Raw genomic sequence first — 7,479 nt, forward strand, 5'->3', positions numbered from 1 at the left:
CTGTCTATATAATAAAAGGCCAATGGCTCTAATGACTAAAACAACCAAACGAACAGTCACCAGGAAGTGCATGGAGCACCTCTCGGTCCCTCCCCCACAGCCCACAGGCTCCTATCACGGCAAGGATGACAGCTGGTGGGAAGGCGGGGTGGCAGGTGGGTGGGCGGGGCGAGACGGGTGCAGTGAGGAGGGTGCGGCAAGAGAGGCAAGGCCTGATCCGCAGCTGCCCTGGAGGCTGTGGATCAGGCCCGGAGATAGGCCTGGAGAGAGAGACAGCTGTCAGCAGGGATGTTTTGGATTTCCCAGAAGAGCCAATGGCTGCCTGGGAGGCAGAGCTTTTGACGCTGACTGGCATAGAAACTGACCAATCAGAACCAAACCTGGTAAACTGCAAGGAGCCAAAGGCTGCCTAGGAGGCGGAGCTTTTGATGCTGACTAGCATGTGCAGGAAGTGAACAGAGACCAGAAGGATGGGACTGTGACAAAACATTTGAACACTTCCCAGCCTAGTCTGCTTATTTCAGTGTAGATGGTTTAGAAGACAAAAGGTGATGAATACATGTTAACATTAAACTTGAGGTGGTTTGACTAAATGCATCATGTTTTATTCTCTTTTTTACATGAAGAATGTAAACTTAATGAAAAGTAGCCTTATGGCCTTAACTGAACTCTGTCCTTTCCTCTGAATCTTAGCTACTTGATTTTTAGCATAGAGGCTGGTCTGGCTCATTGTTTCTTAAATATTGGGACATGAATAAAAGATATTTTGCTGTCTGTCAGGTGTGCTTTGCACTTAGTATGAACCTAATAAATGTCTGGTGGTTAATATTATAATTGATAATGATAAAAACATTGATGACACAAATAATAGTGACAGCTAAGCCCAGGAAAGAGCCTTTGCACTACATATGACCTCGTTTAATATAAAACCCATTTTACAATTAAGAAACTGAGGTACACAAAATTAGTAAGTGAATAGGGTAATGTATAAAATTGGGGCAACTTATCATCTAGGCACTTAAATGGCTTTAAAAGTATTGTATTGAGTAGAGCTATTTATTTATTTATTTATTTATTATTTTTAATGCTAGAGGCCTGGTGCACAGATTCGTGCACTGGTGGGGGGGTCCCTTGGCCTGGCCTGTGAGGATTGGGCCAAAACTGGCTCTCCGACATTCCCTGAGGGGTCCTGGATTGCAAGAGGGTGATTCTCGGGTGACGAATCGGGCTTCCTCCTCTCTGGTTCTGGGTACTTCACCCAAGAACCACAGTTGCTAAGTCACCGCAGCTCAGCAGCTCCTGCATTGAGCGTCTGCCCCCTGGTGGTTAGTGTGCCTCATAGCTACCGTTTGGCTTTTGTATAAAATAGGTCCTCAGGTCATGTCAGAGATCCGTTCCTACGGTGCGACCGCCATAAGTCGGAACCCACCTACATAAGCACCTACGTCACTCACATAGAGCACATATACAGCAGTAATGAAGTGAAACAGTAAAAAAAAAAAAAATTAAAAGAAAGATAATAATTCCTGACCTTTACTTGTGGTAAATAAATAATAAAAAACATAAAACATGTATGTACATACGTCGAAATGACGGAACTCTTTTTTTTTTATAAATAAATGTGAAATGGCGACATAACCACAAAACGATGTACGTCGAGTCCGACATAACCCGAGGACTGCCTGTATATAGATATTTTTATTGATTTCAGAGAGGAAGGGAGAGAAGAGAGAGATAGAAACATCAATTATGAGGGAGAATCATTGATTGGCTGCCTCATGCACGCCCCACTGGGGATCAAGCCCTCAACCTGAGCATGCGCCCTGGCCAGAATTGAACTGTGACCTCCTGGTTCATAGGTCAACACTCAACCACTGAGCCATGCTGGTCAGGTGAGTAGAGATTTTTAAATTTTAGTCTCCATGGGTCATTCTGATTGCAGTGAGGAGGATGCCTGTCCAAACTGAATATCATTCTAATACTTGCTTTTTTTTCCTTTTTAAAAATCAAACTGAGATTGGTCTTTACTGTTCAAAGCCTTCTGTAGGCCATTGAATTTAGTTAGACATCAATAACATTGTTTTGCCTTTTATTGTATGTATTTTCCCAATTATCTTCTATTTGATAATGGAATAATGAGATGGGATACCGATTTTATAGTTCCCTTTAAGATCAACTTAAGTAAGAATTAATCGACTTAAAGACAAAGTAATATTAGTGGTGACATGACTCAGGCAAAAGTAATGGAGTTGGAGGAGGGCCTGAATTTTGTACAATTTTAACTCTCTCACCTTTGGTGTACCAGAAACTTTGGACAGTTCTAGAATCCAATGTACATTATGGCCATAAAAAGCAGAAGACTACGAAGTCAAATAAAGGAAATTATTATGTCACCAGGATATGTTGTTCAGAAAAAATACAATGATGATTCAGTTCTGCTACATCCTGAATGACTGATCCTGCCTAGCATGTGGAAGGTTGAACCTTGATCCACAGCCAGCTTATAAATGAGGGGGAGGGAGACATGGTGCATTTCTGAGCTACTGGGCCTGGCAGCCTCGTCTGATTCTCCAGATAAGCAGAGCTAGGGGCATCTAGTGCATTGAGCTCTCCTTCGCACTCCATGGTGAAATTTCAGCTGCACAGCGGTCCCTGGGACTTGTTCAGTTGTTTTCAGACAAAGCAATTGCTCAGGCATCTGCCTGTACCAGCCTTGCATTACTGCCACCCTCTTGAGAGCATCTTTACCAACGTTGCCCCTGCGCACAGTTGGAAAGGGAGCAAAAAATAGCCAAAACCGTACTATTGCCACAAGCTTGGACATAGACACGAGGTTGTAACTACGTGCAGAGTGTTGGATTTGTATGAAGTTTGGCAGCTCATAATAGAATCATTGCTGTACGATTATTTTGAAGTTGATAATATCGTAAACACATTCCTAAGATTACTCTGAGTTTAAATCCCATTAATGACTCGAAGGCTAACAATCTTGTATCCTCCAAAATATTTTCCCACAAGCAGAAGAAAAGCTTACTTAATGGATCATATGACTTCAAAAATGTTAAATTAAAAAAATAGTGGTGATGTTATTGCTCTGAGCTAAATTGTGGTCTTCCAAAATTTATATTTTGAAGACCAGTGTGACTACATTTGGAGATAGGGCTGTTGGGGTGATAATTAAGGATAAGTGAGATTATAAGGGTGGAACTCAAGTCTAATAGGACTGGTATTCTTATAAGAAGAGGAAGAGCCTAGAGCTTCTGTCTCTCTGTGCATTCACAGAGAAAAGGACATGTGAAGACACAGCCAAAAAGTGGCCACTTGTAAGCCAGGAAGAGATTCCTCACCAAAAATCAAGCCTGATGGAATTTTGACCTTGGACTTTTAGTTTTCAGAAGTGTGAGAAAATAAATTTCTGTTGTGTAAGCCATCCAATTTGCGGTATTCTGTTACATAGACCAAGCAGGCTAATACAGTGCCATACTGAGAAAATGACTCAAAGCTTGCCCCGCAGTCTATTGGGAACATTCCAAGAAGGAGGTAGTGAGGTTTTAAGAAGAAGAAAGTTATGCAGGAACTAAAGGTATGTTGCCAGGGGAAAGAGCATGAAAATTAATGATCCCAGGTTACCAGGGAATAGAGCAGGACTTAGATAGGCAAGCTTTACATAGGAAACTAATTGGAGTTGAGAGTCAGAGACACACAAGAAAGAATTAGAATCCAAACATAAAAATGAATATTAGACAGCAGGGCTCAGGCTAAGAAAGATCCAGATTCTTTATATGCATATGTATGTATATGGGGAGAGACATATCTTATGTTTGATGAAATATGACAGATCCATTCCTACAAAAAAATACCCATTAATATATAACATGCTGAAATTTCACAAACAGAACGAACAAATCCATACAGCCAGATCAAGAAACAGAATATTGCCAGCAAAGAGCCTTCATCCCTTTCATTCCTTATCTGTTTGTAAAAGGTCAATTAGTGTACCCACTTTGAATAGAATAGGTTGACTTTGTCTACATTTGTAGTTTGCTTAAATGGAATCATATGATATACTAGAGGCCCGGTGCACAGGATTCATGCACTGGTGGGGGCGTGGCTTGTGGGGATCTGCCTGCTATGAGAGCACCGCTCATCCCGGTCAGCCCAGTGGCTGTCGACCACCCTCTGAGCGGCTGCTCCCTGGTCCAGCATCTTCCTTGGAGCCAGAGCACTTGCCGGGCCCAGGGACAATAGAATTGAGAGGCGGCAGTTCTGCAGTAGCTACGGACCCGCCGCCCAGCCTCTGGGGTCAGCTCTGCGAGCCTGGCAGTGGCAGCATTGTGTGGCCTGCGGGCATCCGGAGGAGGCAGCAGCGAGCGAGGAGGAGGCAGCAGGGAGCGAGGAGGAGGAACCTGGGGTGAGGAGGTGAAGATCACAGCTCAGGTTCCTGCCCATCAGCCTGGGGTTCACAGCGGGAGCAGCCACTCAACCTGGTCAGCGAGTGGTGCTCCCGCTGTGGTAGCACACTGACCACCAGGGGGCAGCTCCTGCTTTTAGTGTCTGCCCCCTGGTGGTCAGTGCACGTCACAATGACTGGTTGACCGGTTGTTCTGGTCGTTCCGCCATTCGGTTGCTGGGCTTTTATTATATAGGATTCTTGAGTCTACTGCTTTAGCTCAGTGTTGTCTGTGGAGTTCATCCATTTGGATGGACACAGTTTTGATACAACCTTCTGTCTGCTTCATCTGCTTTTCTTTCTCCTACCAGTGGGCATGCATTCTTGCCCTATTGGGTGTTCCCCTTTCAGATATTATTATTCCACTGTGCCCGGAGACATCCTGAGATGGACAGCTATTTGTACCCTTCACCATGAGTTGTCCAGGAAAGCAATTTTTCTGTGCAAAACTCATTTTCTCAGTATGCTTATAAACAAATACACACTGAGAGTGATTTAACTAGTGTTGTATGATCATCCTTCAATGATTTTCATGGTGCACCATAACTTTTTCAGCACCATATTCCTTCTACAATGTGGATGTGTCTAATCCCATGTAGAGAAAGGGGAGAAAGCCTAAAGGGAGAACATTCTGGTCTTTATATGTTCTTTGGACTCATTTAATCTGTTTCATTCTTCCCATTCTTTCCTTAGTTTGTAATATATTTTCCCCCCATACAGAGTGTGTTCTCTGGCCACAAAGGAATCAAACTAGATGTCAGTAAAAACACACACACACACCAAAAAAAACACCCAAAACCCCCCCTCCCCCCAAAAAAAACAACAAAACAGGAAAATCTCCCAAACATTTGGGAACAACACACTTCTAAATAATCCAGGGATTATTATTTTAGACAATCATTATGAGAATGGTTTACTCCTTGGCTCTAGATATAGAGAGGCAACTAAGGTAGTGCCAGCCCTCGAGGTGCCTAGGTTAGCATTGGAAACTATTGCTTGCAACCAATTGTTCCCAACAGCTGCAGCAGTGGGTTGTGGGAACACAGAGGAGGAAATGATCCTGTTTCTGTTTGGACAGGATTGAAAGAGAAATGAATCTGCACAAAGGACAGACATTAAATCCAGAGAGAAGCTCTGCTAAGCTGAATGTCACACAGCTTTCAGGTGACTTTCCTCTTTGCCTTGTCACGGCCTCCCTTGATAACCTTGATCAAGTTTTGCTTGCTGCATCCCCTTTTCTAGCATCTAATTGAAGATAATCATTGCTTCTGTAACCCCATAATCCCATGATTTCACTGCCATATAGCATACCTTTTGTGAAAAGTAAAGTGTTACTTTTCTTTGAGAATCAAGCCCACTGAAGGGACAATGAATACCTTTCTCCCCTAAATGTCCTGGCAATTTTAAAAGTGAAGAACAATACAATTTAGGTCTCTTATAATAAATATATAGCAGTAAAATGACAAGTAGTCAGTCATTGTTCTAAGAATAAATTTCAAATAGTGGAGTCAGTAGCAATCCTTAATAGTGATGAAGTCTGGTAAAAAGCTCAGCATTCCAGTAGGGAAGAGCTCACTTCCTGCATGGAGAGCCTGTGGCCTGACAAGGCCTGGCTCTCCTGTTAAAAGAGAAAAGTCCCAACTGTGGGTTGGAAACTGCTCTTGAATCTCTGGTTTATCAAACCCCTGCAGCAGGATGGAAATAAAATAACCGTGGTTTGTAACTCAATCTGCCTCCTGGGCAAGTCAATGCCAGGAGATGCCAGAGCTGTCCTGCTCCATGCCAGGAAGGTAATAGGTGACAGTCCGAGTATGGGGGGCCTTAGGTTGGATTCCTTAGAAACAGAACCCAAGGAAGGGTCCATGTGCGAGTGCTTCTAGAGGAAGTCAGTAAGGTAGTGGGGGAGGAAGGAGGGGAGGAAACCAAGCAAAGTCTTCTAGAGAATAGTTCTGAGACTGATCCGGCGGGGGATTCTGGAGTGTAAGCTATGTCACAGGAAGTTATGCCACAAGGAAATCCCAATGAAAGGGAGATTAGGTTTATGTATTCTTGCACCTAGTAGGCCTCCAAGGTAAGGAGAATGTAAGTTTTTAGACACATGGCTTTCCTTGGTGTGGACAGATGGGGCACAAAAATCTAAGAACTGTCTCCTTGAAGTGGGTGTTAGCTGCTGGAAGCAAAAGCGCACTGAAGGGGGTGTATGTGCACAAAAATGGATCCAGACGGAGCAACATCATTGTGTGCTAAAAGAGTGGTTCCCAAAGGGGGTGACACGGTATTGTGACTAATAACTAGTGTAAGGGAATGGGGAGTGCAGGAGAAGGCAACGTGATGACATTCGGTTGGCAACTGAAACATGGGCACGGTGCTACCCATGCGGTTCCAGACAGGATCCAGTCCATACTGAGACTGCTGAGGGGAAGTCAAAGTGTCCCACTCGGGCACCATGAGTGTCTGCCATGATGTCAAAGCCGGATACAATGTCCAGATCTAGGCTAGCAGCTCCCTGAGGTGAAACTAAGTCACCAGAAGATGGAACCAGGCTTTGAGGTTTCTTCCCAGGTCCAGCTTGTCCCTGAGCCTGGTCAGACGGAGCCTGCAGCCCTGAAAGTGGGACGAGGAGGAGGTGCTGGGATATTCATTAGTCACAGGTAGTAACGTTTCTAGGTTAGGAAACAGGCAAGATGCTCAGAAGAGGTTGTGGTTGAACTAGATGTTTCTCTGTTACCTAGATGCAAAATGTCTTGAGGGTCAGATTTTTAGACTCTTTGTTCCAAATTCATTGTCATTATCATCCTTTCCTTTCTTTTTATTTTGGTCTCTATTTATTTTTATTTTGTATCCACTGCTAATATGCAATTTTGCTGGTCTAAACATTCTTATAATTGATTTTACCACACTATAGAAGTAAGGTTAAATCTGTCTTAACTTTAGCAAATTCATTTAATGTATATTTTTGAATACTTCTATGTATAAAAAGTTTCCTGCTAAGGACTAACTGGGGACTCAGAAATTACTCATCTATAGCC

The sequence above is a fragment of the Myotis yumanensis genome, unplaced genomic scaffold (genome assembly GCF_028538775.1).
Source record: "Myotis yumanensis isolate MYYU_CA2020_CCGP unplaced genomic scaffold, mMyoYum1.0.hap1 SCAF_14, whole genome shotgun sequence".
Classification (NCBI taxonomy): Eukaryota; Metazoa; Chordata; class Mammalia; order Chiroptera; family Vespertilionidae; genus Myotis; species Myotis yumanensis.